General features: G+C 33.9%; 1 pseudogene; it reads right to left on the bottom strand.

Annotated features, from left to right (window-relative positions):
- Positions 1-8,088: 8,088 nt before the first annotated feature.
- On the bottom strand, positions 8,089-8,207 carry LOC118344769 (annotated as a pseudogene).
- Positions 8,208-11,721: the final 3,514 nt, after the last annotated feature.

Consider the following 11,721-nt stretch of genomic DNA (forward strand, 5'->3'; position numbering starts at 1 on the left):
CCCCTCCGTCTTCAGTTTCTCTACTCCGATACTTCCTCTCCCATTCATGCCCCCACTCTCTCTCAAATTCTCTCATTCCCCACAATTGCTCTCTGTACCTAGCTCCCTGACAATTATTTCCCCTCTCTCCCCTTCAATTTTTTTCCTTTCCCCTTGCACCCCTCCACCATAGATTCTCCCATCATGAATCACCCCGTCAAGACATCGTCACCAAAATCCACCCTCTCATGCCGATGCCAGACCACCACGAGCCACCATTGTCCATCCCACCAAGCATCTTGGTTTTCTTGCTTCCACCTAATATGCCTGTCCTCTTTCCCATGAGTTCTCTACCTTCAGCCACTAAGCACCGTCACAAGTCACCACACTGCCTTTAGAACCCAGACTAGCCACCCCTCTACTGTACACTAATCTGCCACCACCGCCATTGCTCCATGGGGGTATTGGCTACAAAATAATTTCAATTTCTCAATTTCACATAGAAATTGGAGTTTATGCCTAGTTTATACTAGTTGATCGCTTAGGTGCCATGGTATTTTGTAGTCCTAGTTAATAGTTTTGGTTTAATAAGCGTAGTTAATACATTACAAGTGTCAGGTAAGCGATGCTCCTATACTAGACTTTGTCTATATGGATTAGGGTTGATTTTTTGAAAAACGTTGTTTTTTTTTAAACATTTGAAAACAACCTCGTCATTTTTCTACATAATGCATTGTTTCTAAATAAGAAAAGAAAGATATTTGTCATGGCTGGTATAGACATGAGCATTTTTGGCACTATTTCTCAACTGAACAAGAAGAGTGAATATGTAGGACATTTGAAAGCGTTACACATGATGATATGAATGTGGTCTCAATCTGTCAGTACTCTAGTATGGTATGAAATGTTGCATCTGAAAACCTCTTGCATAATATTCTGTTTCTGTTTCTGTTCCACTCCGACCTTACTACAAGTTTAAAACTGTGGTCCTTGTAATTGTGTTGGTACCAACATATCTTTTTTCTGAGTGCACCCATTTTGAAAATAAAGTGACTTTTTGCGTGGTATTTCCAGTGTGCACACTCGTGGATTGGAGAAGGATAAGAGGAAGATTTACTTATGTTTCTGCTTGATTTGGTCACCGAAAATAGCACAACCCTATCACGAGAGGTAAACATGGAATATATTCTAATACGATGATGCTCAGTTATGCTATGCAAAATGATTCTGTATATAAATATTTTGGAACTATTGCTCTAATATTTTGATAGCATGTTTTATTCTGCATTCTATTACCGGCTCATGTTTACACACTGGAATATGTTCACTGCTTACAAAGTTGTTGATAACTCACCCAATTAGCTCCACTAGATTTTTAGATGATAGATGTTTCAAATAAGGATCAAGAATATGGAGCATGGGCGAGTTATTCATGAAACTACTAATGTTTAGATCTCTCAATAATGATGTTATTGAGACTTTGTGGAGTTGATTATTAATTATGTTTAGATCCTTATAGAGAAACATCTATATTTAGTTTGAACATGTGAGTTTATGTTTATAAAGCCTTTGGAGAATATATATTGTATGGTTGAGAGATGATTTTTAGGTAACAACAAAGAAACAATTTAGATGAATTTAGCATGTGAGGGAGGCATTTGCAAGCTTTTTCAGATATTTAGCACGTAAGATACTTTAAACATTCATGCATGGTCTGATGTAAGACTGTGTTTGTTGTAGCGACATTAATAAAGATAGAGGAATAATTGATATTGGCCAAGATGAAAAATTCCACTTTATCTTTAAGTAAAATAAATGGAACATCTTGAATGGAATCTTACTCAAACTGATCCTTTTAGACTTGACATGGATTTATTCCTTACACAAAACACCATCACATTGTTAAGATAATATAAAATATAATAAAATATGTATATATATTCTCCTCAATTTAACCTTTTGGAAAGAAATAGATCTAATTATTATTTTAACACATATTCGGATATTCTCATCGTACAACAATATGTATAAATGTCATTAGAATTACATATAAAATTACAATAACACGGCATCCCATGTAAGATGAGTAATATGCATTTCATTCCCATTGGCTTTTATGCATGCAGGTCCTTGCAGAAAAGAACAAAACCACGTACAATTTGGAAAGCTTCCATGAAACAAGATCATGGGAGCATACTTTCAATCTCTAGGAAGTTAAAGGAATCGATTTTCTATGGTAAGAGTGAATAAAATAGCATTACGATCTTTTAGGGAATAAAGATGGTGCCTAACCTATTAATTACGCATATATACGTTCAGCATATTCGGTTCACCACTAACTCTAATTATTCGAATATATTGTCTAATCACCACTATACATAGTAATACTTACCCTTCAATGTTCTTTAATTAGCAATAGAACATATAATATCCCAAGGACGGAAACACAAAATATACCAAAATAATTAATTGTTCATATGGTATTGGCATTGTAAGTCATGAACGCTTTTAACTTTGTCTTGGACGATAGAGTTGTGCTGTCTCTCAAGTGTCTGAGAGAGGTTTGCAGCATGGACTAGACCATGTCAGTCACAATTGTGTACTGAGGAGCTATTAATGTTGTAGTTGGCTTGTAATATATGTTTCAGATCAAAGTTATAATGATCGTTATTAATAAATGCAGTATGTTTTATCAAAAAAATATTTCGAGTCTCTATCCATGTACGTAGTACTTAGCACCGCTCAAATTTATTCTCCTATATATTGGTGAGATCTACTAATAATATAAAATGCATAATTCACTGCAAAGAGATTTATACAAGTTGTATACTCACAAACTGATGTAACTTGATGTTGTATATTTGATTGTAAATTTATCTCGACTATAAAGTAGATTTGACATATCACATCAAACCACATCAGTCTGTAAATTTATTATTATGAAATCACTTCTCACTAATAATAGGACAGCCAACATTGTTTTTGTGAGCGTCAAGCTTAACGTACAATTTTCGGTGCCCCTCCTATTCTTTGTCCTCTTTCACATTGCTTTTATTTTTTTAAATGATTCTTTCATGGGTGCATGCAACGACTTGTTATATGGCGGTAGTTGTATCTCAATTATATCTCTATTCCAGTCCTTGCACGCAAGCATTTTCTACATATAAAATTGGAGTACCTACTTTTCATTATTTTTTGAAAAATAATGAAAAGTAAGTCCAACTTGTTATATGGTGTAATTTATTCTCATGCCAGTGGGTTCTACTAATATTAGGACAGTCAACTTGGTTTTGAAATGGTCAAGGCAAACAACTTGGCCCGGCCATCTCTTTTTCATGATTCTTTCATGTGTGCATGCAACAACTACTTTTGTATATTGTGGTTGTTGTATCTCTCTTATATATATATATATCTAATCCAATACACGCACTGGAAACGTCTTGCTTGTCAAGATGATTTCGAATATACTGTCTCACCATAGTATATAGTAACAATTACACTTCAATATCATATATGTTCTTTAACCATAGATCAATAGAGCCTATAAAAACCCCCATGCATGAGGGAGTACTTCGAAAACCAAACCAGAAAAGTCTATAAACCAGCATATAAACCAAACCATATGGCATATATGTCCGTTCACATGACGAGCATGACTCGTCCTTATGGTGTGGTTAATCAAGGTCGACCCCTAACTACAGATCAGTTATGGGCTTCACTTAAAAAATACGATGCTGACAACGACTATGGTCTAAACAAGAAAGAGCTAAACGATGCCCTCCAATCCCTCGTTGACAAGCCTGGTCGTTTGCCCGACAAGGGTGGTCGTCCGCCCAGCAGACCGCCCAACAGGGGTGGTCGTCCGCTCGGCAGGGGTGGTCGTCAGCCTGACGAGAGACCTCATGCACTCCACCCTGCTAATGCTGACGGAGATGGATTAATCCGCGGGGAGGAGGAGCGTCCTCGTCATGCACTCCACCATGCTGATGCTGACGGAGATGGATTAATCAGGGAGGAGGTGCTCAGCGCCCTTCTGCACTAGGCTTAACATATAGTGAACTTCCCCTATATATATGTATATAGTGTGTCTGGTAACAAGTTAGTATATAAATGTAGTAGCTAGCTAAGTTTCAACTTCACATGATGTAAGAACCAAGAGGCGGCCAGCTCCTTGTGTACTGTTTCGGTTCAGTACTGCTTGTATGTGTTTCGGTTCAGTACTGCTTGTATGCATTTTATATGATGAAGTACTAGTGCTTGTTTGTGTTATAATTAGCTTGTTATTTTCAATATTTCTTCTATATATATAGTTTTAGTATTTACCGAATGGGAAGATTACTATAAGTTTAACAGATTCCAAGAAATTTTCCGTATTAATTTTAAACTTGCTACAATTGGATCCTTTTGGGGATCGACTCGTCTCTAATTAATACTTCTTGTCTATAATGCTTTTGGTGGATTTGCTAAAAAATAGGTGGAGTCGGAAAGTGAGATGATTATTTAACAAAGTAGAAACGTGGTAAGCAGGGCTAGCTATTGAGTCGAGCACTGAAACTTTAAATTTTCACAGAAATTATGTAGGATTGTTGCGCTTGAGAAACCAAACTAAACTACAAATATATATGAGAATTATGATCTTTAGATTGCTACGTGACATGAATTGGGATATCACTACAACAAATAGTGGTTTTTGGGACAATTTTTTTCCACGAATACTATTTGTTAGCAAATAATTACGTTTTGTCACCAAAATCACGTTGTCAAAAAATTCTTATCGCAACCAATTATATTGAACCATTTTATTTGTCACGATTTACAATTTGTGAAAATTAAAGACTTTTTCCTACAAAATTAAGCTTATCAAAAAAAGTTTAGTGATAATATTTTTTTACGGTGATATATGCATTCATTAGTGACGGAATTGGTTGGTAACAAAAAATTTGACAGTTCTCACGAATATTATTTGGTAGCAAGTAATTACGTTTTGCCGACAAATTCTCATCGTCAGAAAAGTATCGCCGTAAATAATTATATTGGACCATTTTCCATTTGTCACGAGTTAAAATTTGTGAAAATTAAATACTTTTTCCCACAAATTAAGATCATCAGAGAAAGTTTCCACAATATAATTTATTACGATGACATATGCATTCATTAGTGACGGAATTGGTTGGTAACAAAAAACTTACAGTTCTCATGAATACTATTTGGTAGCAAATAATTACGTTTTGCCTCCAAATTCACGTCATTAGAAAAGTCTCACCGCAAATTATTATATTGGACCATTTTCCATTTGTCACAAGTTAAAATCTGTGAAAATTAAAGATTTTTTCCCACAAATTAAGATCATCAGAAAAAGTTTCCACAATATATTTTATTACGATGACATATGCATTCATTAGTGACAAATTGGTTGGTAACAAAAAAATTTACAATTCCCACGAATACTATTTGTAGCAAATAATTACATTTTGCCATCAAATTCACATCGTCACAAAATGTCCGAAAATATTTTAAATAGGGTATTTTTAGGGTTGTTGAACCAAGCCTGATTTTTAAGTAAGGGTGAGTTTGGTTACCAAACTCATCTCAACTCATCATTACAACTTTTTCAAATCCCAATACAAAATATAATAAACAATTCAATTTTTTCAAATTACAAAATAATAATAATATTAAAAAATAATATTCTAACAATATTTTATCATCTTAACTCAACTCAACTCAACTCACTTCAACATCCAAACACAACCTAAATCTCTTTGTATTTTTGTAACAACCAAAAATAATATATAGTTATAAAAAATCATTTTATTTAAATGATTTCATCTATTAAGAATATTATGTGATATGCATTATTTTAATTTATGTTAAAAATGCTATTTAATTAAATGGTTTAATTCTTTTAAAAATATTTTGTAACACTCAAATCCTACTACGTAGGTCTTTACGTCATTTATTATTATTTTAAGTCAATATTTTGGGATAAGGATTTTTATTATTTTATTATTTATTTTAAGAAGTGTGTGCTTTTATTTTTATGAAGGTCATTAAAAATAATTTAAGAGTATGTTTTAAGACCTTATAATATTCTTTTTTTAAGCCCTCTACTTTTTATCTAGGAAGTGACCAAACTTGCTCAACCATGGAATGGGTAGGTGAGAAAATGCTTAATCCCCACCTTCCATCCCTTAGATTGTTAGAGCATTGGCAATGGCCTAGCCATTGCCAAATCCAAATTTTAGCTAAAAGTACAAGTTTTGACTATAACTTTAACTTTTGGCTAGGTATGTTCACATTGGACTAGCCATCTTAAAGTCAAATTAATAATATTATATTATATATTTTAATAATATTTTATATATTTTTTTTATATTTTACAAATACACTTCATATATTAATTAATAATTTACATTTTACTTAAAATTATTGTTTCCCACCTATTTGTTTCCTCAACCTAATATTAATTAACATTTCATACTAATATTAACCAAATTTTTTTAACCACATCCATTATAATATCACTTCCAATAAAATTGCAAGAGTAATCAAATCTCACAATGAATCATGCGGACATCAAAATTGTGTGAGAGAGAGATAGAGACCTGATGAACAAAGGCATTCAAAATTTAGCAACACAATCCCATAAATAGTCCACCAACACAGTCTCATATCCATATCCATAAAAGTTACCAAAACTGTCCACAAATTACCAACAAAGATAATTTCCACAGTCCACGAATTTAGTTGCTACCCAGCCACATATTTATCCAGCCCACATGTGGCTGGGCAGCCACTAATTCTCAAAAAAATTAGTTCTATAAATATTACAAGTTAGATATCTACATAGTAAGGTGTCGAATGAGAGTTAGATCTACCTCCGGAATGGGACTTCGACTCCTCAAAAATTGCAACTTGAATATTACGAAAATATTCTTGTTGCATGGCATTCATGCCACGTAGATCTAGCATCATCATCTTGCCTTCAAATTTCTTCTTCTCTAGTTCAAACTTCTTCTTCTTTAGTTCAAATATTTTCTCACTTTTTTCGTCTGCCTTGAGTTGAGCATTTCTCCGCTCTTCCATGGTCGTGGCTCTATCCTCGGTCATTTTAGCTAAAGAAATGCTGATCTCAGACTCTTTGCCTTCCATCGACTTCCGCTTCCTCTCCCTTTCTTTCTCAATTTTTTTGCCTTGAGGTCTCTCAGCAAAGACCTCTATGTTCTCCTCCACCGTGTCAAGAGCAGCTTCACCTTGTGGCCTTCTCCTCGTCCCAAGGGTGGAGATGTGTTGTTGCCATTTTTGTTGGTGTCTTAGAAGACACCAATAGTGCTCCATTGTAAAGTTACTTTTCTCTATCTCTTTATACATAATTTTTTCCTTCTCAATCTACAAATACATAGGAATATTGTTAGTTCATAAATCAGTCCTACATGTTTGTGAAAATTAAAGGAAAATGTTACATACCTTATCTTGCTCCGTTGCACCACTCGGATGCAGTGACTCTACTTGTGCTAAAAATGCACAAAACTTATTTGTGCATTTCTGAATCGAGGACCACCGATTCATCAAAGAAACTACAGAACGGTTCACATTGTTCTGTTTTTTATATTCATGATAAAATTCTGAAATTCTTTCCCACATTTGAGTGGACTTTTGATCAGTACCCTTTATTGCATCGATACTAATGTTAAGCCAAGCTGATACGAGGAGGTTATCCTCCTCTGCAGTGAAAAATGCACCCCTTTGAACTTTTTTTGGAGGTTGCCTCTTTTCACCGTCATTGAATGTTGCTTGGAGCACAACATTAGAATGTTGCGTTGGGGTGCTATTACAACCCTCTCCTCCACTTTGTAATAGAGTGGTGAAGAAGGGATCATCATCAATTTGTGTGCCCATCCTTGAAAAATATTACATTTTCAAGGAGTTAGAAATATGTAGAAAAATATTACATCATCAATTTGTTTGGATAAGCTGGTTTGCAAAGAAAAACAGAAACACAAATCAACTTCTTGTTCTGTTTTGTAAAGAAAAACAGCAACTTTGCATTGAAAGAAAACTTTGTTTTTGGTTGTGGAGTCAGAAAAGTGGCTTAACGATAATAATCAATAATATATGTGGTGTTTTCTGGGATCAAATGGCATTGAAAGAAACCATCAATCGGGATAGCCACAAACGTTATATGTAGCGTCCAAGCCATTACCCACAAACATATACTACTACATAGACACATAAATACACCCTAAAGCATGCTTACATGAAAGGAGAGAGCAAACAATTACAGCAAAGTGATAGAAAACAATAACAGAAAAATATATTTACTACATGTAGGCATTGGGATCATTTGAAAACAGTTCTCCTACTTTTATGTGGATGACATTTATGTACTAAAACTCTCAATTTGTACCACTTGAAAAGTCATGAAAATTTCCCAAAACACTCTCCTTTTATAGACAGATGCAGAAATCCAAATCATCCCAGTTGCTATACATGACCTCACATTGTCAGAGCATTGGACATGGAAGGGGGCGTGCTTGGTGTGAGCCTGGGCACCAGATCTTGTTCCTCTGACCTAGTCTAGGGTCGGTGTTGCTCCCCATAGTGGGAGTACTAGTCAGCAACCGATGGGTACATCTATATGAGATGTGCACCCTACTTGGCTCTATGTAATGGTCTCAGATATTACTGCACACATTAACTGACAGATCACGTCACTATAGTAAAGTGTCATCAAGGTTTGCCATCGTTTAGATATCCTAACCGAAAAGGTCAACACATTGACTAAGAAATTTCATATATTTGTAAACAACTTGTTTTGAGTGTTTTGCACGTTTATCATATTTTGTATTTATATTTTAATATATTTCTTTTTCTATACTTTATGTAATGAACAATATCATTTAATATATCTAGTGTTTTTGTATTTCAATTCTCAATCTTTTTTAATTTTAAAATTGTTCACATTTGAATGTTAACTAAATCGTTCGAACGAATAACTTACACATTCGCACGTAAGTGGGCATAATGTTCAAACGTATAGGAACCGTTCGAATTTAACATTTTATACGTTCGCATGTACTCATTCCAAAACGACATCATTTGAATTACGTTCGAATGAAACATTATTATAGTGCAAATGTATAATCATTTATTGTCCACTTTTAGTGACGGTTTCCTTCAAGCGTCACCGAAAATGATTTTTGGTGACGGTATAGAACTTTCACAAATTCAAAACCGTCACAAAAACTCAATTGTGTTGTAGTGTATGGAGTCAAACTCACGTCACAAATTCGTAAAGGTAGTAATTCAATTGTAAATGGAATAATTTACGAGATTTACAAGTAGAAAAATTCAAGAAGATTTTTAGTAAATGCACACGAATAGACAAATATAGAAGTCTCAATTGATCATATTTAAATGAATTAGCAAAGTTCTATCAGATTTTGAGGGCAAAATTATTGAAGAAACAAAACTTAATTCTTAAATTATGATCATCTTATTCTCATACATATTCAAAACTGTTGTTATGACTGAACCCATGCTCAAACCAAGCCCGGACAGCCGGTCGCCAATGACCCCATCACGCCACCACCACCTCACCTAGATGGCCAGCCCTTCCTTCTCCCTCAGGTCTCTGCCGATCTCTTTCCTTTTTCCCTTTGAATCTGACCTCGAGCTCTCTCTCTCTCTTAGATTTCTCTATATCGCCGCCACCGCTAGGGACGCCTTTCGCCACCACTCACACCTTGACACTATCACCAGTCCTCCATCAGATCCCCCTTCTCCTCCAAGCCTAGCCCAACAGCCCGAGACCCTCCCTCTCTCCCTTGCTCTATTCACAACCCACGACTCCCACGCGGTTTGCTACTCTGCCACTCCCTTGTGAGTTTTGATCTTCTTTTCTTTTGTTTTTTCTTTATTTTTTGCTAGAATATATATGTATATATATCTGTAATTTTCCCCCTTGCTCTCATGATTTCCCATTTGTTACATTTCTAAGGCTCAAATCTATGTTCATTGATTTTGGATTGCTATCTTGTAAAGGAAATCCTAACTTATTAGACACTTGATCTGCTTATGCACTGTTGGTGTTTCCTTGTGTATGTAGAACACTTTTTTTGAAATTTCCTATGTAATCTACTAATAAGAACACTATAATTTGGTCATCTTACCCCCTGCCTTCTGATAAAAAATGTGGCTATTCTAATGTTATGGTAAGGCTTATATATTATATGGATTCATTCATGCCAATCTTGCCTTGAAACGATTTCTCTGTAATTCACATCCCCTAATTATTAGCTATCAATTTCCTCAATAGTCTTGAGGTTATAATTTTTTTAAATTCTTGTTTATAAAAAATTGGTTGATAGATTGACTGATGCACCACATGTTTTCTCAAGGCATGGCCAAGTTCTCGTTTATTGTTCATAGTATTATTGTTTCTACCAATAAAAAAATAGTATGTTTTTTTCTTCATCGGTACTTTTTTTATTTGGAGTAATCATCTCCTTTGTTTATATTTGAGTATTCTTGAAACTTTGGAAGAAAGATGTATGGCTACTTGGAACTTTGGAAGAAATAGAACTTGTTTCTTGCATTTAATGCTAATGTTCTATTTAGAACATGTATCCTAGGGCAGTTGTGACTATTTTGATATGCAACACTAACTGCAGACATATGAGCTTCATACTCATTGGAATCACACTATATATAATGATTATTTAAGGGAAAAAATTGCTTTGAAAATTGGTTGTGAGGACTTATAAATAATAAATAGGCAATGAACTTTTATCATTTTCCAGCAAAATCTCTCATTTCAATGATATGCATATTAATATATATATATATATATATCTATGTGTGTGTATGTAGAATTAAAACAACAGTCAATGTGAAGGATTGCTGCACTATTTAGGTCGATTAATTATATCTTACAATTCTATTTACATATATTATATATAAGTGTAACTGTATATAATGCAGCAACCCCTCACATATATATAACACATATGTTATATATATGTGAGGGGTTGCTGCACTATTTAGGTGAACTATACCTAAATATGAAGTATAGCGTGGGTATATTTCATCTATGTTCTTGTGCATTTTTTTTTCATTTTTGAAAAACCATTTCCAGTGAGTAAAAGTCTCCGAAAATATTTTCGTTCGTCGATTTAACTTATTTCCGGCGAATTTTACTCACCAGAAATAATCTATTTCGGCGATAATAACCGTTGGGTACTTAATAGCGATGATAATTTATAATCGCTGGGAAAAATAACGAGTCATTTGCAGTGATTTCTTAAGCTTTTGCGACGATATTTATCACTGTAATTGACTTTTCTCAACGATTTTATGGTAAACAGAAATATCATTTTCGTCGATTTTTGGGATAGTTGCGACGGTCAAATATCGCTAAAAATAGAAGTCTTTTGCGACGATTTTTGCCTATCGCTAAAAATGCTCAAATGCAGCGATTAATATGGATATTTTGACGATTAATAGGGGCATCTTCGACTTTTTATGCATGCAAAAGTTTTGAAATTGTTAATAATAAAGACATGTATTTTTTTTATCATTTTTTTAAGTAATTTAAAATATTACATTATTCATAAAGAAATATTATAAATATCAAAATATATGATGTATAGAGAAATATTTGAAATATATGATGTGTAGAGAATATAATATTTGAAATAAATAAAAAAGATTAAAAATATAATATTTAAATAATATAAAGAA

The sequence above is a fragment of the Juglans regia genome, chromosome 15, assembly GCF_001411555.2.
Source record: "Juglans regia cultivar Chandler chromosome 15, Walnut 2.0, whole genome shotgun sequence".
Lineage (NCBI taxonomy): Eukaryota > Viridiplantae > Streptophyta > Magnoliopsida > Fagales > Juglandaceae > Juglans > Juglans regia.